The sequence below is a fragment of the Macrobrachium nipponense genome, chromosome 6 (assembly GCF_015104395.2).
Source record: "Macrobrachium nipponense isolate FS-2020 chromosome 6, ASM1510439v2, whole genome shotgun sequence".
In the NCBI taxonomy this organism is placed as follows: domain Eukaryota; kingdom Metazoa; phylum Arthropoda; class Malacostraca; order Decapoda; family Palaemonidae; genus Macrobrachium; species Macrobrachium nipponense.
Genome location: NC_061108.1, coordinates 45,328,468 through 45,356,209, shown reverse-complemented (window position 1 = coordinate 45,356,209; position 27,742 = coordinate 45,328,468). Strand labels below are relative to the sequence as shown.

At 44.8% G+C, this 27,742-nt stretch overlaps 1 protein-coding gene and 1 pseudogene across 1 annotated transcript in view; one reads left to right on the top strand and one right to left on the bottom strand.

The window, feature by feature from the left end:
* LOC135216038 (striatin-interacting protein 1 homolog) overlaps positions 1 to 27,742 on the top strand; it is a 313,064-nt gene that overhangs the window by 188,829 nt on the left and 96,493 nt on the right. The window lies entirely within an intron of this gene.
* LOC135216207 (striatin-interacting protein 1-like) overlaps positions 1 to 27,742 on the bottom strand; it is a 130,064-nt pseudogene that overhangs the window by 85,732 nt on the left and 16,590 nt on the right.

The window sequence follows — 27,742 nt, the reverse complement described above, 5'->3', positions numbered from 1 at the left end:
TCCCGAGTCTAGGCATCTGAAAACAACACTAGGTCTGGGTTCCTGTTTTAAGGAAAGGCCTTCCTGGAGCTTGACGGGGTCATTCCACCACCGTAGACAGTCTTTCATGGAGTCCGAAACGGGAATACACTTTGTCTCTAGTGTCTTCCTCTTGTCCCAATGCCGATTGAGGTGGAATTGAAGAGGGCGAAGGTTCAGTCTTCCTAAAGAGACAAACTGTTCTAGCGAGGAAAGGGTCCCCAGCAAACTCATTCATTCCCTCGCGGAGCACTTCTGTTTCCTTAGGAAGTTTTGCAACTTTTCTTTCAAGGCTTGTCTCGTTCTCAATTTGGACGGAAAAGCCCGAAAAAACCTGACTCTGAATCCTCATACCCAGATACAAGATTTCTTGGGATGGGATCAGTTGAGATTTTTGACAGTTTATCAGAAGGCCTAGGTCTTCCGATAACCAAATCGTCTTGTGAAGGTTCTCCCAGAAACAGCAGGTGTAGGAGTGGGCTCTGGCGAAAGCCAGTCATCCAGATACAGCGAGGTCGATACGATTTTTGTGTAGCATTCCTGCTATGTTGCTCATCAGCCTCGTGAATATTTGCGGTGTGTTTAAGCCGAAGCAAAGAGCTCGAAATTGGTACGTTTCTTCCTTGTAAACAAACCGAAGGTACTTCCTTGGAGATTCGGGTGGATAGGGACTGGAAACGTGAAAAACGCATCCTGAAGATCTAATGAAACCATCCAGTCATCTTGTCTGACTGCAGCTAGAACTGATTTCGTTGTCTCCATCATGAATTTTTGTTCTCTTCACGATAACTTCAGCACTCACGTCCAGTATTGGTCTCCATCCCCCCGAACTCTTGGGAACCAGAATAAGCGGTGTAAAACCCTGGAGACTCCAGATTCCGAACTCTTTCTATTGCTTCCTTCTGAAGCAACACAGAAACCTCTTGCTGTATTGCTTGGATCTTGGTTTTCCTCTCTGTATCTCGCTGACAGATCGATTGGTCTTTCTGCTAAGGGGGGTTTTTTTTTTTTTCAAGAAAGGGATTTTGTATCCCTCCTTGAGAAGCTGAATCGACCATGGATCTGCTCCTCTTTCCTCCCATGCTTGCCAGAAGTTGGAAAGTCTGGCTCCTACTGCTGTCTGAAGAGGATTGTTGTCACTTTGTTGTTTTCGCCCTTGTCTGAAGCCTCTTTCTTAGAACCTCTTGACACGTCTTGTGCTCTCCTACTGAGGGATCTACTCGAAAGGGCCGAGAAACTCGAGGTAGAGTTTTAGATTCTTTGAGTTTCTGAGCACTGAAACTTGATGATAAGACTTTCCTTGCTGCTTTTGTCATAAGATCTTTAGTTTGCCTTTTGAGTTTAAGGCAGAAGAGACTTCCTTTACCAATTCTGAGGGAAAAGATGAGTGGAAAGGGGGGCAAAAGTAATTCCGCTTTCTGAATGGGTGTGACCCCATTCGAAAGGAAAGAACACAACTGAGCCCTTTTCTTCAAGATTCCCGCCGAGAAAAGAGCAGCTAGTTCGTTAGATCCATCTCGAAGAGCTTTGTCTATACACAACATCAGATGACTAGTTCTTCCGTGTCGGTAGACTTGGAGGCTCTAATTTCTTCTTCAACGATCCCAGATCCAGTCTAGGAAATTAAACACCTCGAAGGCTCTAAAAATCCCTTTGAGGAGGTGGTCCATCTCAGAGGAAGACCAAAAAAAAACCTTCGTCTTCCATGGCCATCCGACGAGAAGCGTCCAACAAGACTGGCGAAGTCCCCATGAGAAGAAGCGGGAACTCCCAGACCGAGAGCTTCCCCAGTATCATACCAGATGCATAGATCTGGACGCTAATCTGGCTGGAGGAAATGAGAAAGCTGCCTTTCCTTGGTCTCTCTTCGTGTCCATCCATTCCTTCATGATCTTCAATACCTCTCTTCAAAGAACGTGACAACACCCATCTTTGTGAAGTCGGACTTCTTAGATGTCTTCCCTAGAGTGAACTCTGAAGGTGGGGAACGAGGGGCAGCTGGAAAAAATTTTTCCGGAAAAAGTTCCGTGAAAACTTTCATTAGTCTTTTCAAGTCCGACGAAGGCTGTAAATCTCATTGGTTTTCTTCGTCGGACAAGTCTTCCATCGGACCAAAAGGAGAAGGGGGTGGAGTCATCCCTCCCCTCTTCGATCGACACATAACCGTCGTGCTATGTCATGTTTCGTCGGTGTTTTCGAAGAAAATTCTTGTCGCCTGCAAGTGTCCTGGCGTCGAGAATCATGACGCCTCGACCTCCTAGTGTCGAACTTCTTGACATTCGGCGTCATGTTGATCAAGTATTTGACGTTTGGCATCTTGGCGTCCAGCCTCTTGATGTCTGGCGTCCTGGCGTCCAGCCTTTCGACACTCGGTGTCTTGGCGTCCAGCTTCTTGATGCCTGGAGTCTTGGCGTCCAGCATCTTGACGCCTGGTGTCCTGGCGTCCAGCCTCTCGACCCTCTCGGCGCCCTGGCGTCCAGCCTCTAGATGCTCGGCATCCTGGCATCCAGCAACTTGACGCCTGGCGTCCTGGCGTCCAGAATCTTGACGCTTGGCGTCCTGGTGTCGACTTCTGATGTCCTGGCGTCCAGGCTCTTGACGCTCAGCGTCATGTTGTTGAGAATATTGACGTCTGTCGTCTCCTGGCGTCCAGCTTTAGAGGCATGTCATCCTGGCGTCCAGCTTTTAGAAGCAATGTCGTCCTGGCGTCCATCTTTTAGAGGCATGTCGTCCTGGCGTCCAGCTTTTCGTCCCAAGCTATTATGACGAATGCTTCGCTGGCGTCCTCTTTGTTGTAGTAGGCTGATAAGCCTGCATTAAAGAAGAGAGCTTTTGCTGCAAATCTTGCAGTAAGGAAAACTGCGGAGCTTCTTGCTGCTGGGGAAGCCGCAAATTGAATCTCTCTCTCTTCATCATATTCGGCGAAAGACGAACGTCCTGAAGACGAACGCCAATCCGCAGGGAGGTGGAGCTGGAGCATGAACTGAAGGCATCCACTCATCCGATACTTCCTGTCCTCCTTACCAAAGATGACGGCTGCCTGTGCGACATCTTGCGTCTTAGCTTGGTAGGGGAGCAAGCATCGGAGTCGAAATGGAAGCGATCAGGAGTTGCAGCATGCACCGAAGGTCTCCCTCCGTCCGATACTTCCTTTCCTCCTACCAAAGACGACGGCCGCCTGTGCGACATCTTGCGTCTTAGTTTGGTAGGAGAGCAAGCATCGGAGTCGAAAGAGAAACGTTCCAGAGTTGCTGCTGGCACCTAAGGCCTCCCCCGCTCCAATATTTCCTTGCCTCCTACCAAAGACGACGGCCACCTGTGCGACATCTTGCGTCTTGCTTGATAGGAGAGCAAATATCGGAGCTGAAGGGAAGCGCTCCGGGCTGCTCCCAATGACTACATCCTGGCAGTTCTTGACGATTGGCATCCTGCTTCTACTGGATGTTGTCTTTTCATGGGTCTAGATTTCGCAGTCTGACGCCAGCCCCGTCTGGGTACTGCGTCGTCAGACGACAAAGAAAACACTTTAACCTCGCCTTTCCAATGGCGAGGGTGAGGGTCCTGGGATTCGTCTACAGGTACGCTCGAGGGGACGGCTGTTCGGGAGCTAAAACCTCTCGCCTCCTTTGTTGGTCGACATTCCTTCTCACAGGGGTTGGTGAGCTTGGAAGCGGTCTAGGACTAGGAGCACGACAGGTCCGAGCGGGCGCACCCTCCATTGTACTTGCACTTTTTATATCACTAGCCACTTTCAGATCCTCTTACATCAGACCACAATTTCTCCCTATCCTCTGCAAGGGATTCTACCCGTTGTCCAAGGCTTGAATGGCTGTCATCATGTCCTTTAATGATGGACTCTTACCTGTTTCCGTAGTTGGATCTGGTACTGCTACTACATACGAAGGATCAAAAGGTTCATTGATAGATAGAGAACTGTCTATCCCTTGACTATCCTTGGAGGAGCGAGACATAGTACTCTTCGCTCTCCTTATTCTATCTTCTCTAATTTCCGCATATAGCGGTAATACTCAATCCATTCAGTTTCAGGCAAGTCCACACATTCATTACACCTATCACCCAACTCACAAACTTTACCTCTACATTTGGTACAAATAGAATGAGGGTCTATAGAAGATTTAGCAAGCCGAGTCTTGCAACCTTTCACACACATTCTCACACTCGATGCAGTGTCAGTCGTGTTGGGAATTATCAAAAAAGAGATCAAACAAGCAAGGGTCAAAACCAACAATATCCAAATAAGTCAAGAAAAATCCAAATAAAAAATCAAATCCAAATCAAGCGAAAGCCAAAGCCAAAGTGTACTTTCACCAAATCAACTGGGCAAAAAACACGGGCTAAGCGAGCGAAGTTCCAACGATGTCACCGATAGCGGCGGCAGGGAAGATCTGAGGAATAATTGGAATGGTTCTACGTACCTGGGTAGAGGGTGCACAGGTGGTGCACCTGACTACCCAATCGGTGATTGCCACGAGTTTTGAAATTCTGCCGTGACGTCGGGGACGTAAGCTATATATATAACTACCAGGTGAGTTAGATGTTTGAAACTTTCAGTTTAGATGCTAGTCATTCCAGAATGTAATACATATTTAACTCGAATTAGACCCGTAAAAAAATCCATTATAATTCAGTTAATACTGAAGGGTTATTTCTTCCCTTATGCCGGTCACGTTTTTTCATGTGAAATAATTGTATAGTAATTGTAATATAAAGTCTAACTACTCAGTTTCAACGAATTATCTATTCTGTTTTAAAAAGATGAAGACTGGGTGAGCTCCCCCAATTTAAACTTTGCCACACTTACTCTATTTCCAGGTTCAACAGCTGTAGAAATGAATTCCATATTCCACACTGCACAAGCAAAAATACATTTTGACGAGCCCATGTTGCTTCTGCTCTCGGTCCACTCTGCACCTCACCCCAGCATCCCTGTGAATGATTTCCTTATTTTTAAAAAGAATCCTGTTATTCTGCATATACTGTATATACATACACAATCATATATGATAATTAATGGCCAAAGGTGTTAAAAGAGGGAAAATCTTTAAAAAAAATTGTGATAATGGCATGTAGTAACTTTCAAAAACTAACTCCAACTTCTTTCTTACTTGAGCAATATACAAGATAGCCGGCTTGCCTCATCGCAAAGTCCTTTGACATAGTTCTAGATGATCTGAGAGCCGAATGATGAGCGATCGCCGGCTGGCATCTGACACTGATTGCCATAAAGGTACAACACCAAGTTCACCACAAACTTCCTCCCAAGCCTGTGAAAAGCAACAGGTAATTAAAAATCAAGATAGTACGTACTTTGAAAAGATATTGCAAAACAGTAAATATCACAGGTAAGTTTTAATTCGTACAGTCGACCACCAGCTATTCACAGTTAAGGATTCACAACTTCAACTTTTCACAGATTTTCTGTAGAGCAGTATTCACTAATTACTGTATTTTCATTTTACATTTGCGACTAAATAAATTTTCTACGATATTAATATAAATGTAAAAACAGCAAAATATCAATCAAAATATTGAAAATGAAATCCCCCAATATCATCATACAAATTTATTAATTTGTATTTTTCATAACTAAAATACCGAGGTTTTAATATTAGGATAAATCTAGTGCCAGCTGGAAACCATAAAAAAATGAACAAATTTTTAATCTTGTATTTTTTCATAGCTAACAAAACCTGAGGTATTAAACATAGGATAGACCTTCTCTGGCACCAGCTGGAAACCAGTTAAAAACAATAAAAAATTATATTGCAAGAATCTGTGGCATCTGGCATCTGATACGTAGCTGAGGTGGTAGTGAGTGAGAGATCACGCTTGAACCTAGTGACGCATCACTCTTTCTTCCAACCCACCTGGTCAGTCAATGTTAAGACCTCAGATTTGTTAGCTATGAAAAATACAAAATTAAAAGATGTAATTTGTTCATACACGGAACAAATCTTCGTTCTTAACAGTAGGATAGACTCACACTTGGAGGGAGGTATGAGAATCCTGAACTGACTGGAGGTTCAGCACACCTGATCAATCTTCTTAGAAATGAGAATTCTAAAGAAGAGGATCTAAGCCTCTGAGATGTTAGATATGTGGATATCTAACACCCATTCCACTGGGTTGAAATGCAATGAAACATGTCCAGATTCCTGTATAAACGAAGTCCAAAAGAACTATATCTGTTCAAGGCAACAAACCATGTTGGCCACAAGAAATGGGTTTGTCACCATCCGTCACTCCCATTGCTGGAGAGAGGATTTGAAGCTACTGAAAAGCAGATTTGGATGTTGTATGGAACATAAAAGTTCTGTAACAGTATGGCTGCAATGCTCACCTGCATCAAGCCAGTTCCAGTGTATGATGTGTCTATTCTTCAAACTGCCCGTAGGTACTGGAGAAAGGAGAAAAGGGAAAGATGAGAGACCAGTCATCTCACTCACTCCGTACTCTTAGGCAAGATACAAACTGTTCTGCCAGAGGCACTGGATGAATTACACTTGTTGATCAGCCACCACTGGACCAAGGAAAAAGTGTCAGGATCTGTGGGCAACAATCTTTCAGTAAAAGAGTGAAAGTGGTGTGATGCAGTCAGAAACCAGCATTCAAAACTCTATAAACAGATAAGTTCTTAAATGACAGGAAGAACCTATTCCTCTGATGTCATGTGCTTCTGCATGCACAGAATTGGTGACAGAACTTGATGATGAGGAGTAGGCTTGCCTTATCACCTTATGTAGTTAAAATAAAAGGGTATTCTAGGACCTCTTTCTTGGCCTATCCTTGTGCAAACAAAGTCTATAATACCTAGAGTCCTGGGTGAGAAGTCTTTTAGATAGCAACGCAGTGCTCTGAAGGGGCAAAACAGAAACTCTTGAAGGTTCCTGATAACAAACTCCACACCATAAAGAACGGAAAAAGAATCAAATCTGTCATCATGAATGGAGGGAACCTGGGTCTTAGCCACAAATTCTGGGACAAATTCAAAAGATACTGACCTCAATCCCTTGTGAGTTTACATCATAATCTTGAAAATGGAGGTCTCCAACTCTTTCAAGGAAGTCAAGGTCAGAAGGACAACTGTTTCCTTAAAGTCAGTTTCCTGTAAGTTGATTGATGCATGGGCTCAAATGGAGCTCGAGTGAGACTACTAAGTACCAGGGTAAGGTCCCATGTAGGTGTCAGTTTCCTAGGTACACAAGACTGCTCAAAGCTCTTGAACCACACAAAATTCCCAGGGTGAAGTAATGTCCATTTCCTTAAAATGAGAAAGTAATCATAAGAAGCCCTGTAGCCATTGGCAGTATGTACTATAGGAAACAGAAAGAATTTCCTCTGTTCTAAAAAAGATCTAGATCTTTATCTAATGAATGGACTCTGAGAAGAGAGAAAATCCTCTCAATGACACCAAAACACAGCAGACACTCATCTTGTATAAGGCTGACGAAGATCCTCCGAAGTAACTTTACCATACAAGTCACTGCTCCACTAGAAAGATCTCCTGCTCGAAAGAGATACTGGACAGACTCCAGACATGAAGAGATAAAAGATCATACTGATTTGTGTTATCTCTCCACATGAGGTTGGCAGAGAGTAAAGAGCAAATAACATCTGAAAACTAAGGAGGTACATGCTGTTCTTACATCCTTAGTTTTGCTTCAAAGTAGGCCAAAAGACACTCCACAACACTGAGTTGTCTCAAAACATGAAGTCCATATAAAATGGAAGACAACAACGTTCGACCGACCGGGAAGAGAGGCGTTCTTGCCATAACTTTCTAGGTTATCGATGGTCCTCAGTATAAATCAACGGGATGTACTGCCTGACGAGCCACTTCTTGTCACTGCGAAGCTTGGGTTCTAGAGGAATTCATCTCTTTACCCACTGGAAGCAGAGCTACCAGGGCAGGTAAAGTCTTCCAACATTCACTCCTATTCGGGGTGAAACACTAGTAGTTGAAAACACTTTACAAATTAGAAACATGTATATAGAAGACAAAAACCATTGTGTTTGTCTGAAAAATTATTCTGAAATCATCACAAAGGGCTATGGGTTTACCAAAAAACCTCTGTTATACCCTGAGGTTAAACAAATGATGCTAATGAGTCTAATGAGACATATCTTGTCTGATGATTCTCACAATGGCAAATGTGGAGCACAAAAAAACAGAAAATCCTAAGCGAGAAATCATAAGCAAGAATCCAGAGCCAACCAGAGGGACTTCAGTTTGTGATGCTGGACAAGAGAAATTCGAATTAGGAGTTAATCCCCCTACAGAGGAGAAACAATACTAAGACAAATATATCAAGTGAGTAGGCAGTAATCTGCCCCTCACTCGACTCCGTAAAGCCAAGTTGCCTGGTAGTACATGGCCCTCTTGGAATGGATTTTCTTATAGAGCTATCGAGTGCACTACAGATACACTCGAGAAACTGCATTGGGAATCTGTGCCATTCAGGAGTGACTCGCTTATTGCACTGTTAGATAAAAAAATCTTCCCTTTTCCACTGAGGACATGAAGAAGGCTGTGCTTCCTGCAGGATATGTGCTGAGTTGAAACCAAGATTCTACAAACTCTAAGAAGGAACACTCATCAAGGCAACAGAACCAATGGGAGATTAAGCATTGACTTTAAGGGACCAGTTCTGAGAGCCTCACGCAAAAACCCCTACCTACTATGTGGATTGAATATTCTTGTTTCCTTCACTTTTCCGTGTCCCAACATGAAACACAACTACAGTGATTAAGTGCTTAAAAACAATATTCAGCCTGTGTAGGATGCCTCAGTATATACATTCAGATCAAGGAAACCTCATCATGTCCAGGGAGCTCAAAACCTATATCTCGCACAGAGGGAGTTGCCAAGAAGTCGAACTACTCCTTTTCACCCATAGATAATGGGCAAGGGGAGACGGCTAAATGGTACTGTAGGGAAGGCAATCCAGCTGGCACACAGGTCCAGCAATCTTCCAATCAGCACGGGAATTAGTACTCACTGATGTGATACATTCACTTAGATCCTTCTGTCAACAGCAACAAATGTCACACCCATGCATGCTTTTTTTTATTTTTCCGCACCATTCATCCTGGGAGCTCTCTGCCTTCATGGACTTTATGTCGTCAGGACCAGTATTATTGAGGTTTGTCAGAACAAGCAAAAAGAACCCTGGTGGATGAAATGTTGAAACCATTAGATGCTCCACCCAAACATATGCTACCATTTAGACATCAAGCGATGAGATTCAACGGTTTCCATACGTGACTTGGCCCAGCCCTAGGGACTATTTCTGTTGCTAAAAAATCAGAACTACCTTCTGTTCCAATTATCACCAGAGGCTGTACAATCTCATTCTCAGTGTCACCCAAAAAAAACCATCAAGAGTTTCAGAGGGTATAGAACTCACCAGAAGCTGAGATTGGAACAGAAGCTGTTGCCTCCAGTATGGAGATCAATCCGGGTGTCAAAGGCTCTGAACCAATACAGATGGGATTGATTATTACGAAGTGATGTAAACCAATTTTATATCTAGAGGGTGTTCTAAAATTGTTTTGTCCTTTTTGCTCTTTCAGATCTTGCACTGAACCATTTGTCAGGTGATCTTTTATACTTGTTTTACTTACCTGATGGGGGGACAGTCGGAGCAATGTACCAAGTAATTCTTTCCTCTTTTGTATTTCCTTTTGTTTATTTCCTTTCATATATTTTGGTTTAAATTAGATTTACTTTGGGGATCTTTATACAGTTTGTATTACACTTATTATGGGGTTATTGCTAATTATATTCAATGGTTGTTTCAGGGAATAATCTACTGAAGTTTAAGTGATAAAGCTGGGTAACAGCAGACAAGTAACTTTTAATATCACATCATCACGTGAGAATGAGTTTAGTGGAGTTGAAATGCCCCCAAAGTTTGCGAGAATTTTCCACATCTCACCATTGCATCTGCCCTCTCTGTGATCAAAAACCTCACTAGACTCTCATGATGACATAATTATGATGACATAATTCAAGTGGTAGAAACACAGGGGCTAGCAAAGGATCCACTGGGTGTGTTACACAGATGAACGAGGAGACTGTGTCGTCAAGCATCCAACAGTTAGCGCCAAACTACCAACAGTTAGTGCCCAAAACTACAAAACAGCTGGTGTCAGGGGGGAGGCTTGGAAAATGCAGAGCAAGCTGGAGCAAGGGAATGATGCGCTTTAGTTCGTGCAGAGCAACTGAACAGGGAACTGGCACGCCATAAAAAATGCCCGATATGAAGAGATCGAGCGCCTAAGCTTCAATACCTGGAGCTCATCATGTACCAACACAGAACAGAGATCAATCCACTTTCTCTTTAATGGACAAGTCATTCTCTTTCCACCTTTTAAGAGCATATGTGTGAAGACGAAGAAGTTGACACACCTACCTAGCAGCGAACCCCTGGAGAGGACTGGCAATTGGAAGCAAGAGGTTGCTTATGACACTAAAAACCCCCAACCTAGGCGCTAGCACAGGTCCATTCAATATTAATACTAATCAAGTATATAATAAGTAACTTTTCTTGTCAGGAGACTACTCTTCTTGAATCTGATGACTACTGCTCACTAAGACACCTTTCCAGCGGCATTCAGTCATAACCTATAAATACATCACAATTTTGACCGAGGGGGAAAAACCCCATCAGACTTGCTTCGACTACCAGTATGTCTTCTCCCAATTGCAGAAGAGTAGGACAGTGACTTTTGGTTAGGATAATCTGAGGGGCGAGATAGCCTCTTTACTACACATCCTTAAAGACGCCTTTTCAGTGGCTCTCTGCGATAACTCGGGAATAGCTAACATGTTCGACTGAGGGGGCAACTAAACGGGGGGGCAACCGCTCAGACTCCTTCAACTAGCAGTAGTCTTCTTCCTGGGCAGAGGAGCAGGACAGTGGACTAAGTCTAGGAGATCGAGGGGCCAGACAGTCACCTCCTCCATCACACCTCCAGAAATCTGCCTTTCCAACGACTGTCTGTCAATTACCTGGGGACTGGACAAAAAGGTTGAACTGAGTGGGGACGACTACTGTATTTAACCCCCCAACCTCCCATGGACCTCCAGTATGTTCTTCTGGGTCTAGTGCAAGGGGGTTGGACAGGACAGTGCCTTTGTCTAGGAAAATGAGGGACAAGTAGCACCTCCTCCACTACACAAAACACTTCAATGTTACAGTGATAAATCATGATGATTTGAAATAAAAAATGCTGGGAAAGACATGGGAAGTGATGGATCCAGGCACGGGAAGCAAATGACTATGATTGGAGGGCTAGCAAGAGAGAACTGGTGTCAGCTGCAGGAGGCAAGAGTAGTTAGTGACAGAAACAGACACTATGCGCTCTGCAGTCATGGGCGCCCAGAGGTGGATGGTCGTGACAGACTGGAGGCAAAGCTGCCAGCACCTCTGGAATCTCAGTTTACTACTTTATAAAAAATGTATTGGTATAATACAATTAAGTTGTTCATACTACCTGGCAGATATATATATAGCTGTATTTCTGACGTCCGACAGAATTTCAAAACTCGCGGCACACGTAGTGGGGCGGCCAGGTGGTAGTACACATTCCCGCCGCTGGGCGGCGGATATCAGGAACCCATTCCCATTTTCTGTTCATATTTTATTCATGACCCCTTGTCTCCTGAGGGGAGGAGGGTGGGCACTCTAATTATATATATCTGCCAGGTAAGTATGAACAAACTTAATTGTATTATAACAATAACATTTTGTTCATGAAACTACCTGTCAAATATATATAGCTGAATCCCACCTTCGGATGGTGGGTAGAGACATAATAGGATTTAGAAACTTAAATTAAGTAAAAGATTTATTCTTGGTTCCTTAACCTCGATAGCAAAGTAGATCTGTGATACTGTCACTTAAGCCTGCTTATACTTTTATCAGAGTTTGCCAGCCAGGTGGACCGTAGTGCTGGTGCACTCTGGATGCTCTGTCAACGGGGACGTGACCACAATGTGACAAGACCATTAGCAAACATATGGCAGTACACAGCAAACCACCGACCACCAACCCTGACAACTAACAAAAAACCCCTGACATTAACACTAAGGAATGGGAGATTTCCACAGAAGATCACCATCACCAAAAACACAATAAAAAACTAACCTAACTAAGCTAAGGGATAGGGAGAGAGCTACCTTCAGCCCCCAAACTGTGTCTGCCGAAATGTAAGCCCCCAAAGAACTACAGTCTCGTAAATCGTTCTCACATCCCGGAGGTAATGTGAGGCGAATACGGGAATTGCTCCGTCCAAAAAGTGCTATCAAGTATATCTTTGATAGACATATTCTTTGGAAGGCAAGAGAAGTAGCTACGGCTCTGACTTCGTGAGCTTTCACTTTAAAGAGGCTCAAAATCAGTCTTCTGGCAAGATGAATGAGCCTCTTTAATGACGTCCCTCAAGAAGAAAGCAACAGCATTCTCGACAACGGCAAATCTGTCTCTTCACCGAGTACCAGAGATTACCTGAGGACCTCTTATCTCTTTAGTCCTATTCACATAGAACTTGAGAGCCCTGACAGGGCACAGGGCTCTCTCTGGTTCTTGACCCACGAGACTCGACATTCCTTTGATTTCAAAGCTCTTCGGCCAAGGATTAGAAGGGTTCTCGTTCTTAGCCAAGAAAAAGACGGGCTCAACGAGCAGACAGCGTTGTCCCCTTGAAGCCCACTAGGGCTAACTGAACGCTTGGATTCACTAACTCTCTTTGCCGTCACAGAGAAGCTAGGAAAAGCGTTTTTTCGTCGTCGTCAAGTCCCTTAGAAGCTTCATGGAGAGGCTCAAAGGACTTAGCATAAGATGTTTTCAAACCACATCGAGATTCCATGAGGGCGGTCTTGCTTGTGGAAAATCTTGGGTGGTTCGAACGACCTTAAGAGATCGGTGCAGATCCTTATTGTCGGAGAGGTCCAGTCCTCGTTGCGAAAAACGGAGACAACAATACTCCCTATAACCTTTTGATTGTAGGAAACTGCCAATTTCTGCACATTTCTTAAGATAGAGTAAGAAATCTGCTATTCTGATTCACAGAGGTGTGGAAAGAGGAAATTCCTTTACCTTTTTGCACCATGCCCTGGAAGGAGGGACCACTTAGATGGTAGACAGCTCTTGAAGAGGCTCTTCGAGCATTAGCGATTGTCTCTCGCAGCTGCCTTTGAAAAGCCTCTCGCTCTGGCAACTTTCGATAGTTCCTGAACGCAGTCAGAGCCAGAGCGGAGAGGTTTTGGTGGTGGAAACCTTTTGAAAGTGAGCTGTTCTGAGTAGATCTCCTCCTCCAGGGGCAACGTTCTTGGGAAGTCCACAAGGAATGTCATGACCTCTGTGAACCACTCTCTTGCTGGCCACATTGGGGCAATCAGAGTCAAACCTTGTCCCCTTTCTGAAGCTGCGAAACTTCCTCATTACTCCCCCATGATCTTGAATGGGGGAAAGGGCGTAAAGATCCAGGTCTGTCCAGTTTCAGAGCAACGCGTCCACAGCAATTGCCCCTGGATCCAGAAAACGGGGGGAGCAATACAGAGGAAGCCTCTTCGTTCTCGATGTAGCGAAAAACAGGTCTACTAGAGGACGTCCCCCACAATGTCCATAATTGTGACAGACTTTTTTTTCTGGTGCAAGGTCCATTCTGTTGGTAGAATCCTGATTTCGTCGACTGAGAAGGTCCGCCCTGACATTCTGAACCCCTGCACGAATCTGTCAGGATCTTGATGCGCCTTGCGTCTGCCATAGCAGAACTTCTTTCGCAAGGAGAAAAAGGGATCTGGAGTGAGTTCCTCCCTGATTCTTTAGATATGCAAGGGCTGTGGTCTGTCTGAGTTGACTTGAACAACCTTGCTTGACAGTTTGTCTTCGAAGAACTGCAGCGACAGGAATATCGCTGCCAGTTCCTTTACATTGATCGTGCCAGGCTACCTGTTCCCCTCTCCCAGGAGCCTGACACTTCTCCCTCCCCCAGTGTGTCTCCCCAACGGAAATGGGAAGCGTCTGAGAACAAACACTAGGTCGGGGCTCAGAAGATTTAAGGAGAAGCCCTCTCGTAACTTCTGAGGGTCGAGCCACCATCTTAAGTGGCCTTTTACCTTGTTGGAGATCCTTAGGATCGCATTCAGGTCCTCCTTCGACTTCCATTCTTCCGCAAGGAAAAAATTGAAGAGGCCCCCCTGAGGTGCAGTCTCCCCAGCGAGACAAACTTTTCTAGCGAGGAAATGGTGCCCAGCAGACTCATCCACTCCCTCACGAACAAGCTTCTCTCTCTAGGAAGATCTGCGACTTTTCTCTAACCCCAGTCGGATGCGTCCTGGGATGGAAACGCCCGAAAAAGCCACGAATCCCATCTGAATCCCCAGATACACGATGGACTGGTCGGGGTCAGATGCGACTTTCGGAGTTGACCAAAAGACCCAGAGACTTGCTAGGGCTAACGTTTAATTGAAGGTCCTTCAGACATTTCTGCCTCGACGACGCTCTGATCAGCCAAATCGTCGAGGTAGAGGGATATCCTGATCCCTGACGAATGGAGCCACTTCGCTACATTCCTCATATCATTGTGAAAACATCGGGGCCGTGCTGAGACCGAAACAAAGGGCTCTGAATTTGCCAAACCCTTGTGTCTAAGACGAAATCTCAGGTACTTCCTTGAAAGAGGGTTGGACGGGGACGTGGAAGTACGCGTCCTGCAGGTCCAGAGACACCATCCAGTCGCCAGTCTCAAGGCTCCCAGCACCGACTGAGGCGTCTCCATTTGAACTTGATCTTTTTACGAAAAGATTGAGCCTGCTCACATCCAGGACTGGGCGCCAACCGACGACTGCTTCGGCACCAGGAAAATCCTGTTGTAGAAGCCCGGTGACTCCAGGTCCAAGACTTGTTCCACCGCTCTTTTTTCGACATCTGGTCTAAACAGATCGAAAAGAATACTTTTCTTCTCTCCCTGATAAGATGGAGAGAGGTCTTGGGAGTTGATGTTAAAGGAGGAGGATGTAAAAAGGGGATCTTGTACCCTTTTGCTCTACGATCTGAGAAGGTCCAAGGATCCGCCCCTCTCTGCCTCCATGCCTCCGCAAAGAAACTTCAGTCTGGCCCCACCCGACTGGCGTCGAAGGACAAGATCTTCATTTTTGGGGGGTTGGTTTGGGGGTTTTAAAATGAAGCTAACTTCCTCTCGAAAAAACCTCTCCCTCGAGGAGCTGCTCTCGAGGGGGGGTGCCCCCGCGAAAGGGTTTGACTTTCTTCGGGGGTTTACTGAATGCAGATGTGGAAGGAACTGCAGACGGTTCTTGAAGACTGTACAAGAGGTCTTGGGTCGCCTTCTCTTGCAAACTCGTTGCAAGATCCTTTACCCATAGCCTGGGGGGAAGAGATGGTCCGAAAGAGGCGCAAAGAGCAACCCAATTCAGCTTTCTGAGCGGGAGAAACCGACTAGCGGTAAAATTGCATAAAGAGAGCTCTTTCTAGGGAAAAGCAAGTTCCAAAATGAGAAACTAGCTCCTCCGAAACCATCCCTGACGGCCTTGTCCATACAGACAACACGCTGGACAGCTCCCCCAGACTGAGAGAATCAGGACTTCTAGACTGAAGGTCTAAAAAACTCCCAGGTGCACCAGTCTAAGAAATTAAACATTCAAGGTGCGAAGCAAGTCCCTTCAAGTGGTGGTCCGTCTCCACAGGAGTCCAGGACACCTAGCGGACGATAAGAGAGACCTCCTCTGAGCGTCCACTAAACTGGGAGAAGTCACCAGAGCGGACGAAGGAACCTTTACTCCCACATCCTCCTGGTTTCATACCAAATTCCTCCTTTCCCGGCGAGTCTAGAGGGAGGAAGGGCGAAAGTGGGTCTTGCCCTGATCCTTCCTTCGAGACATGAAATCTTGAAGTTTCTGAAAGCCCTCTTCGGTCGACAGCGATTGTCTTCATTTCGACGAACTCAGGGGTCTTAACGGACTTGGAAGACGAAGTTGAGAGGGAGGAGACTAGGGGCTGCGGCTGGAAAACTTTCCTCCCAAGAAGGATGAACGTAAAAACAGCCTGACCAAAGAAAACTCTCGTCGAGACAGCTGGAAAGCTAACCCGGAGGTTTTCTTCTTCGACGGAACTCCGGTGGACTACTAAGTTCCCCTTCCTCCCTATGAGGAACTGGAGAAACGTTCCATCAGGAGGGGGAGGCGTACGGTCCAGCAGTTTCAAGCCTGAACAAAGACTTCCGTTTGATTGGAGTACCCGCTTACAGGTACGGAATCGCCCTACGACGATCCTTAGAAGTGGACGGACATCCTGAAAAACAAAAGAAAGCGCGTTCCTTTGAAGCAACCGGGAACTGTCTTAGCAGACACGTCCTACGAGAGGAAAAGCGCGAGCTTCCTGACGAGAGGCGCCAAAAAGCGTCTGCTTAGCCAAGCAAGCGTCCTGCTGAGCGTCCTCAAAAAGCATCTGCCTCGTTCGAAAAAGCGTCCTGCTTCTTGAACGGCGAGCGGTCCTGCCGAGCGTCCTCAAAGGCGTTCCTGTCGAGAACGCCAAAGCGTCTGCTTCGAACAGCCTGAGAGTCTTTGCCCGAGCGTCCCTCCACAGCGCCCCTGCCTGAGAGCGCAAAGCGTCCTGCTTCGAACGCAGAGCGTCCTGGCGAGCGTCCTCACTGCGAGAGCGAAAGATCTAACTCCGGAGACGAGAACGGTGACGATCGGAGGTGGAGGAGAGAGACGAACGAGACGAGAGAGAATGAGACTGCTAGTTCTCTTGACTGGCAGCCTAACGTCCTTTCTACGCTTTAGGCTCAACTGCTGCTGGGCGAGTCCTCTGAGCATAAGCGACGCGTTAATCTGGGTCCTGAAGGGACACGAGGATATCCTTCGTAGGTGACGAAGGCGCAGGAAGAAGGGGCAGGACTGACCTGCGAGAAGGCGAGGGGCGAGGGGACGCCGCCCTTCCTTCTAGCAGTACAGCTACCTGCCTCTCAGGGTGAAACACGCCTGCGTGCGTTGGAAAACCAAAAGTCCTCGTCGGTAGAAACCCTACCTCTCTTCTTGAGGAGGAAAGGCGTCATACGAATCTCTGACGGAAAGCGAGACATAGGACGTGAAGAACGTCCTCAAAACGAAAAGTCATTTTCAATGGACGCGAGTCTCTCCGAGCACTCACCCCCCTTGCGCGGGGAGCGGACGATTCGGAGGACGAAAAGCAATCCCTCCTTAGGACACGCGCTCGTGCGCGCTCCTTGGCAGCCTGGGATTTTTAGCAACAAGGCTTGCCGAAGGGACGCCAGATCGGTGGGGAGCCGTAACCCTCTTGCGGCTTTCGACATACCCACTCCCTGAGTCCTGGGAGTCGATAGAGGTCTAGGCCTAGAGGATTATGGGGCGATCTGACGCCCCCTCCACAACACTAGGGGCACAACACAAAACTTTCACAGGGCCAGTTTCTAAGGCCAAAATTTCGATTCAAGAGCGCGAATAGACTCAAGAATCAGAGAAAGGGTGTTACCTTCTACAGACACAGCACTGGGGCGGCCGAAGGCAACAAAAACAGGATTAGGTTGAGCAAAATCTACCGGTTGTTAGAGGAGGAGAAATGTTACATTCCTTACCTTTCGTAGAACTGCTCTTGGAGGAAGACCTCCTGACTCTATCGCGCTCCAATTTACGTCGATAGGTCTACACATCTTCCATTTATCATCAGCCAAATCACCTTGCATCATTGGCACCGATCATCAACCAAGCAAACATGCCCCCTGCATTCCATACAAAACTGTGAGGATCAACTGAAGGTTTAAGAAGCCTCACCTTACATTCATCCTCACACACACCTCTGAAACTTCAGTACTTGATCCCCGAAAAAAAAAAAAAAAAAACATCATGTACACAGAAAAGCCAATCCAAAATCAAAAACCAATCCACTATTACGCGTGCCAATCCAACAATCCAGAAGTCGATACCAAAAGTCAATCCAGATAATTTAAAGCGAGATAATCAAAAATCCTAGACGGAGGTACTGTAAACAGTTGTTTTCAGCACCGCGACAGAAAAAATATGAAAACCGAAAATGGGAATGGTTCCTGATATCCGCCTCCCAGCGGCGGGAATGGGTACTACACCTGGCCGCCCCATACTGTGCCCGCGAGTTTTGAAATTTCTGTCGGACGGTCAGAAATACAGCTATATATATATCTGACAGGTAAGTTTCATGAAAAAAACAAAATCATCGATCAGTAATCGATTATAAACTACTTATATATCTTACAAAGAAATTGACATCTAGGCATGAAAGCATGCTAAAATTTATGAATAAACATCAGCGTTCATATATTCAAACACACTTTTGTATTTAAAATAACGCAAAATGTACATGTAATTTTTCGTATTAAAGAATCAAAGCAATCTAATATTGAATCCACTATGCTCTTATTTTCTAACTAATGATAAAAGAATAAAACAAATATAATTTATCAATGCAAAGGTCTGCGTTTACCTTCTAAAATAAGTTAAATTTATATGAACAAGTAGTTTTCATATTAGTCTCAAAGCAAATCCAACTCTAATATAAAAGAATAAAACAAATGTTTACAAATAACAGATTTACTCAAAAAGAAATCAATAGTAGAATATTAAGAATTCAAAGTAATCGAATTCAATAACCCCGCAACAATACGTACACGCCCCGCTAATGACCCGAGTGGCCTGTGTTCCCCATTCCACCAAGAGAGCTGGAGACTGGGAAACAAATGTTCACAATTGCATGAAACACCAGGAAATACCTCTGTATGCCGATGCCATGCAAGCCCTTTGGCTGTAAACATACCAAAGTACTACCGAAGCAAAAACCCAGTATAGTTAATATGCGGCTTGACGGGAACATACTGCTGAAGCAAAAAACCGGTGGTTAATATGCGACTGACGGGAACATATCTGCCAAAGGCTCCCGCAGCCAAAAACACTAATACCATTCCCTCCTTACTACATGTCAACCCTTCAAACTTCAGTCTCTGCAAAGATAAGTGATGAGTAGCAAGGCACAATGAACAAAACCAAATGTGTTGGCTAATTGCCAAAACGTTTGGTCTAAAAGAATACAATATCCTAACATTCACAAATTACTTTAGGTAATTACATTTACCAGCAAGTTTGCGACTAGTCTGTGGGTGGTAAACAAGATCCCAAAAGCAAAATATAACCTAATGGAATAATGCAACATTCAAGAATTATTTTAAATTAATATTAACCGGAGACTTGCACATAGCATAATATGGTAAGTAGATATTAAATGCAAAGGTTTTGTGATAAAGGAATGCTACAATATTCAAGAATTACTTTAAGTCATCATTTACCCCACTGGTTGTGAAAAGAAAAGCCTATGTCCAGTTAACGATCATGAATATAAAAGAATTGTCCTAATGAATGATTATATTCAAGAACTATTTTAAGGCAATATTAACCGGAGACTTGCACATGTTTAAGACTTGTAAGCAAATATAAATGCAAAGGTTTTGGCCTAAAGGGATGGTGTAACACTTGAGAATTACTTTCAGGTAATATTTACTGGTGTCTTGCTAATATTAAGGCTATGTTAAAAAATATCCACAATTATATATAAGAATATATTTCGATGTAAAAATATAAAAAAAGACTTCTGGAAAACACTCTGAACGGTGTTCCTCATCAGTGTAACGTTACACTGATGAGGAACACCGTTCAAAGACTTTGTTTTATATATTTTTACATTGAAATATATTTTTATATATAATGTGGATATTTCTTAAACAATTTGTTTTCCACAAAACGGAATTTCTTAACATTAAGGCTATTGCCGGTAAAAAAAACAAAATCTGAAAACAAAAGACTGGTTTGAGGAGGAATGATGTAATCATCAAGATTACTTAAGGTTAATTATTAACCAACAACTTGCACATAGCATAAGTCCCATAAGTAAAACACATGTGCAAAAGTATTTGGCCTAACTGAGTGGCGTTCCATTCAAGAACTCTTCCCGGAGACCAAAAGTATCCATCTTGATAATAACTTGAATTATACAAACAAAAAGACAAGACTCATCCCGATCGAAGGCTATGTAGTGTTCTGGTGGTTGTGTAAAACACTACCGAAATCTGGTTGATATAAAACTGGAAAATAAGAACAAGCTGCAGTTAAGCACTCAATGTTTTGTTACACAGAAAACAGAATGAAACGATTAGCTAAGTTGTTCCTAGTACTGTGTGGGGATGGCACTGTATACCTAAACTGAGCAATCAAAGCACCTTCTTTCGGTCCTTAGATGGACAGAAACTAGAGTGCTCTCACAGGACAAAGTACCTCTCCTCTTCTTCAGACCCACCCACCATGTCATACAATTTCTTTTAATTGTAAAAGACTGAGGCCAAGGTTTAGCAGGGATTCTCATTTTTTAGCAAGAAATCCCTGAATATAGGAAATAAGGCATCCTCATTGGAGAACCCAACCCTTCATACTAGCTTCAATTTTGCTTTTAACCCTTCTGGCTGAGGCCAAAGCTATAAGGAAAAGGGTCTTCCCAGTTTAGATTCCTAAGAGAACAAGAAGCCAGCGGTTCGAAAGGAGAGCCAGACAACCACTTCAGGACCACATTCACATTCCAGGAAGTTTGATGAGTTTCCTTACATTTGCATGTACGTATTGAAAGACTTAATTATAGACAAGTCTAGGCCCCTATTGTCTGAATAAAGAGCATAACATGGTTCGGGTCCTTTAATGGTGAAGAAGATAATCCTCTCAACTTCCTAAGGTACAAAAGAAAATTCAGCAATCTCATTACTTTTGCTTGAGAAGAAGAGACTTGATTTCTTCTGCACCAAGACCTGAAAATGGACTGTTTATTTTGGTAGACGTTGGAGGATGATTGATGCCTACATTTTGAGATCGCCTCTGCAGCCAACCTCAATAAGCCATTAGCTCTGAGGAGTCTGATGGACAAATCTGAACCCTCTCAGAGCCAGCCACAGATAACCTGATGGAACCTCATTATGTGGGGTTGTCTGAGCAGTTTCGTCTTTTGGGGGTGTAAAACCTGGGAAAATTTAATAACAGATGATTAGGGTCCGGAAACCATTCCTGAGGGGCAGAAATGGGGGCAATGAGGATCATTGAGACATTTCTGATTTTGGGAACTTGAGGAACCTCTCTGATCATTCCTAAAAGAGGAAACGCGTACAATTCCATGTCAGACCAGTCCAAGAGCCATGGTGTCAAAGCCCTTGCCCCTGGATCTGGAACCCAGGGAACAATAAAGAGGAAGCGATGATTTTTTGGCAGTCACGAACAGGTCTATCGATGGCCTCCCACACAAAAACTTCCAAAGGTCAAGGGAGACCGCCTCTGATTCAGGGTCCATTCTGTAGAATGACATTGATTGGAGTGGCTGAGTTGGTCTGTTAATATCTTCAATTTCCCTGAACAAAACCTTGTCACCAAACTTTGTATGATTTCATTGACCCAAAGAGGAAAGGGCTCTCGCAACCTTGCAAAGAGCTACAAAGAACTGGGAGCTCGGGGGCGCCTAACTAAACTAACTGCTGCTTGGGAACCCGAATCCAACAGTGGTACTAACTGGCGTACAAACTAGTGCTTACACCGATCTGGAGAACATCAAAGGAAGAAGTCTCTAGGCTATCCCAGAAACTGCAGGAAGTTTTTAGAGTCGTTCACCTTTCTTTGTGGATACTGACAGGTGCAAGAAATTTTAGCCGCCAAGACCTTTTTCAGTGGCCCTAGGCTTATCACTGATGCACCCTAAGTGCAATTTCTCGGGACTGGAAGCACCCAAACTGGAAGAAAGTTGATGTGCACCTATTGAAGACGTCTTTCCCAATGGGTTTTTCGCCACCTAGGAATCACCAACAGGTGCGACTGAGGGGGCTGACTGCCTGTGGCGGGCCACCCCACTGACTCCCTTGGGCCTCAGGTATGAACTTCCCCCATGTGTGGGGGGAGAGTCAGGGACTTCTCTAGAAAAAAACAGCAGGCCAGACAGCCAGCTCCTCCATCAAAACACTTACTTTTCTCTTGATCAAGAGAAAACACAAAATGACTCTCCCAACTAAGCCATTACAGTTAGCTAACAACTCAAACTTATGTTGAACCGCGCTTCGAGATTGGCAATGGCACTGTGTTTGGAAACATGGGAATTAGGTAAAGGATTAAGTGGTACAGAAGAGAATCTGGGTTTAGCAGACAAGACAGAAATAACAGGTACTTCAGATGAAGATTTTAAAGATTCCTGGCCAGGTAATGATCTTTCATACCTATTAGTCACCTTAAGTATCCTATCTTTCTCATCATCCCAGTCTATACACACAGAACACGTTAATTCTGTAGAGCAACTTTAACCACTACATTAAGTAGTACATACTGTATGTGCATCGTACTTAGCAGACGTTACTGTGTCCTGCAACCTTTGCTACCATAATGGATATTTGTCATTCCTGAGTCAAAAAACCTACAAGAAGTCTCTTAACTAAAGCGTGACTAAATAACAAAAAGCCAAAGGCAATGAAAGAATCATATGTACTTCACTGATAAGTCCTGTAAACAATCGGTCAACAAACAACATGCAAATTTTAAGAGTTGCTGCTTACAACCTTCGTCAGAAACTGGCAGAAACAAATTGAGCTCGTTTGCTATGTTGTTACCTTCTACCTTGGTATTGAGTGGGAATACCTGCCACCACCAAACAAAAGAATGGCTAGTGATTTTCATATTTTAGCCGCCGGAACAACGAAATTCGAGCGGTGTAATTACTTGGTAAGTTACTTACATGAAAATAAAATTTTTATCAAATCTAGAGTCAAGGCTGGTTATGGTGTCAAGACTGGAAGCATGGGAAACCTATAACAAAGTTTGTGGCACAGAAGTAGGAGGACTTATTATGGAAAAGACTGCAGATTAAAGTGGAAAAGAAACAGCTGAACTCTTTGCTACTACTGCCAAAGGAGTTACCTCTATGCTGCTTGCTCTGCTCTCGGCTCTAAGAGCCGCCTTCCTTTTCCTATTTCTCTCCATTTTCTCTTAATAAGACTTAAAGATTTTCCATGTCTCTTTGTCCCACCCTTCACACTCAATGCAAGTAAACCTCTCTGCTACAGTCTTGTCCCCTACACTTCAGACATTTTGTGTGCAAATCATAACCAATTTTAGCCATCCTAGCCTTGCACCCTTCAGTGCATAACCTAATAGCTGATGAGCTAGAATCTGACAACTTCAAATTAAATCATAAAGTTAATCTAAAAAAAAAAAAATTAACTTGCCCAAAGAAAAAACAACCACCTAAAGAATATTTCACCAAAATGACTGGAAATACAAAAAAGTGATGAAGAGACTGGTCAAGAACCAACAAAGCTGATCATGAGCCAGCAGAAACAAAACAAATTGTTGGTCTCTGCTCAGCAGTACCTGGTGTTCCCGAGAGTGGTCTGGTCCCATTCACCTACACTAACAATGGCAGCGCCGCCGCCAAAAATTTGAATTTTCTTTCGACTGAGGTGGTAGGAAGTTTTCAGCAATGTAATTGCTTAGTAAGTCACTTATTTGAAACTATATTACAGTTTCTTAGATTTAATTAATTTGAAACCTCTTTTGCTATTAATTAAAAGGGTCATGGCATTTGGGGATGGTCTATGTAATAGGCAAAACTTTTCTGACCTCACTTCAATAGCTGATAAATTTCTCAGAGGCCTGTAGAACCTCATCCAGTTACAAGTCAGCATAGTCAGCAAGTGAGGCCCAAGAAGAAGCTAACCAGCATCCACAAACATAATCTTAATAGGAGAAGCCTGAAAAGCTCCAGTGGCTATCCAGATTCCTGAATTATGAACGGCATTTAAGAGTTATTTATTCTATGTGGAGGCGACACTTAAATACTTCAATCCAAAGCACAGACTAAGTTGCTGTTGGCAAGAATAGCTGCCTTCTCTGTTCACTACCAGTGGTGCACAAAGTTACTGACAACAAAAAAAGTGGCACTGACAGCTGATTGAGTAGGTCACTCACTAGTTAATTATCTTGTTGCCTACTTTCAAAACTCTGACCAGCTTTTGCAGAAGACAGGCTACATCCACATAAAAAGACAAAGGTTTGTAACCTTACAAGAATAAACTTGCATCAAATTAAGCTAACCCATACAAAGAAAGAATTTACTTTTAAGAAAGTACCAATATAATAATAATATAATAAATGATGAAAGAACAAATATAATGAAAATTACAAATTTCTGAGACAATTTGTATTTTTCATGGCTACAAACCTTTGGTCTTAACAATAAGATAATTTTTTTTTTTAGTTTTATGCAATGTACTACCACTGCGCTGTCCAAGACTAGCTTTATGTGGGAGTACCTTGGTGGGCGTAATCTTTTCAGAGTCAAGAAGACTGCCATTGCCTCCAGTACGTTTATATGGAACTGACGGAACTGGGGTGACCAAATTCCTTGCACCTTTCTGACTTGGGAGTACCCTCCCCAGCCGCTTAAGGACGCGTCTGTGTGGATGGTAATCCCTGGTGGAGGGAACTGAAGAGGACTGACACTGACAGATTCTTGACTTTTGCCCACTGGCCGAAGCCGGTTCTTTAGAATCAGAGGTACTGAGGATAGCTTGTCCCTGGACCTGACATTTGCTCGAGAGCGCCAGATCCTGGTTAGATCTTTCAGTTTGGCTTTCATTAAGATGTTTCGTTACTGAAGCAAACTGGAGAGAGCCGAGGATTCTTTCCTGAGCTCTCCTTGATGCTAGTTTGTGACTTAGAAATTGCTTGACTGACTTCGCTATTTCTTTCCTTTTGGTGGATGGAATCGACAGAGTGTGTGAGGATAGATTCCAATGAATGCCTAGCCACTGAAAGTTTGACTCTGGGGTGAGTCTGGACTTGGATCTGTTTATCTTGAATCCTAGATATTCTAGAATTGGATCACTTTCAGTGTGGCCTTGTTGCATTCTTCGACTGATGGGGGCCCAGATCAACCAATCGTCGAGATACGCTACTACCATAATCCCTTGAGCTCTGAGCTGTTGCACTACTACTTCCGCTAGCTTCGTGAACACCCTGGGTGCCACGTTGAGCCCGAACGGGACTACCTTGAAGGAGAACGTCTGGTCTCCTATCTTGAATCCCAGATACGGACGGAAGTGTCTTGCAATAGGGATATGATAGTAGGCGTCTGTAAGATCGATAGAGGTGGTGACGGCCCACGGGGAAGTAAGGTCGCACCACCTGTGAGATCGTGAGCATCTTGAACTTGTCGCAGCGGATGGCTAAGTTTAAGCGGGACAAGTCTAAGATTACCCTTCTTTTGTTTGAGCCTTTCTTGGGACGCTGAACAAGCGACCATTGAAATTTCAATCTCTTGACTCTGACTATGGCTCCTTTCTGAAGGAGGTCCTCTGCGTACTCTGTCAATTCCTTGGAAGGAAGTTGACGGAAAGGTCTGGCTGGAGGTGGGTTCGTCAACCAGCTCCAACCCAGCCCTTTTGACACTATGCTCTGAGCCCACTGGCTGAAGTTCCACCGGTGGCGAAAGTGAAACAGCCTCCCTCCTACCTGAAGTTCCTCATTGGTTCTGGTAACCCCCTCTACCTCCTCTGAAGTGCTTTCCCCTATTATAGGGGACTCCCGATCCTCTCCCACGAAAGGACCGCTTACCTCTGCCTCCCTTGTTCGAGCGGTCATACTTCTGAGAAGCTTGACTCTCGAAGGCTGGATTGTAAGCTGGAGAGATGGCGTATGAGGTGGAGGGTTTGAGGCTGAGGGGAGATCACATAAATAGGCTGTGATTGACCTTTAGACGTGGAGGGCTGAGCTTGTCTGCACTAACGGCACTGTAGAACTTGTTGAGGGAAGCGCGGCTGCTTCTTTTGGTAAGGTTGGAAACGTCTAGGCTTCCTTTGTCCCTTACCTCTTGGTGTCAAGTCTTGCCTTCTCCTAGCCGTAAGACCCCCAACGGTCCTAAGGCTTTGGTTCAACCTCGTAGCCTCTGCTTGTACTTCCTTTACCATAGCCTCTGGGTAAGAGATCTGCGCCCCAGATGTTAGAAGAAAGTAACCCCTATTCGGTTCATGCCGAATGGTGCCTCTAGCATACATGCTTTCTGCAATTTGTTCTAGCAGTGGCAAACTCGAACATGTCTGACTGCACCGTTTGAGTCAGGGCTTTGGTCATAAGCTTAAAATTGGTTCTGAACCATAAGCCATGGTTGCTACCTCAGACATAGCCATCAGGTTGATTGACCTGGCTAGTCGTGTTTTTCGAGTCAAAACTCCGCTTGAATAAGACTATCAGGAAGCCTGGGCAGCTTTTCACCAAACTGCTCCATAGCACAGTCAGGTTTGAGTTTGCCAGCTGTAAAAGTGTTAGGCAAATCCTCCCATAATTCTCCAATTGACGGGAGCAACGGAGAGAAAAAGTGGGGTCTGCTTCTTTCAGCTGAGGCATAGGGTTCCCTTTCTGAGCTGCTGAGATGGTCGACCTCGCTATCTTGGTAAGGAAAGGGAGCGGGGCGGTACCTTCGTCCATCGTGAAAATGGTAAAGGGACTTTTGAATGGTTGGATCTTGGTATTCGAACAGTCCATGTCGTCTAGACATCTAAGCCATTCTCGTTGGGCCTGGTCCCGAGAATAGAGGACTGTCTCCTTTGGTACCCTGTCATCTCTAACCATAGCCGAAGGCGTGAGCCTAGCGTAGCCTATAAGGGAGGCTTGTAGGCCTTCCGGATAGAACTCGAAATCCTCTATTCTTCGAGTTCCAAACTCCGGTATGGAGATGAGACCATCTTGGAAGGGGAGCATATGACGCTACTCTCCAAGGATTGTTCATGGAGAAAGCGGCAGCGAGTCATACGGGGGAAGCTGAGATCCACTAGTGTTAGAGGTTGAGGGAGAGGCAAGAGGGGGCTTCTCTTAGGCCGGCTATAATAGTATCCTGAGAAGTTATCCTATCCGACAGGCGAGATATCATATGTTCCACACTCGTCTAAGGGAGCCTACCAAGTCGCCCACTGTTTGCAACAGGCCAGCATTGGTGTCCAGAGCCGGACCTGCTGCGGAGGTGGAGGGGAGACTCTGAATAGGCACCAAAGGTAGTGGAACTGGTGATACTGCCGGGGTGCGGGATTTCTCCTTAGGCTTACTCTTTGAGGACTTCGAGCCGGAGCTAGACCCTTTAGACCTGTCTGGGCCGGGATTACGAGCCGGAGACTTACGCGAAGAAGAAGACGAGGACGTCTTCTTCGAGGACGCTGACGTCTTAGTCAAGGTCATATGCTTAGACTTGATCTTAGGCCTAACCGAAGCCTCTGGAGGAGTATATAAATCATCAGCGGTAAAGCCTGGGAAGGATGGTGAAGTTGCAGGGGTAGAAGAAACAGTCACTCCCAAGGGGGACCCTTGGGTACCTGCATTACTTACCTCGACCAACAGGTCGTCTATACCTACCATAGGTTCAACATTTATATCCAGGGTTGCGACATCCGTGGAGATATCCTGGTCTTGTTCAGTCAAGGAGGCCGCCAGCTGTTGTTGTATAAAGGCAATAGAGGGGTCCGCCTCTACCGGGTCGACGTACCCAGTCGCCTTGCCTCCGGGGAAGATTAACAAAGCTACACGCTTCTCCAGTATGTAGGGCTGACCCTTGGCGGCGTTCTTGCCAAAACC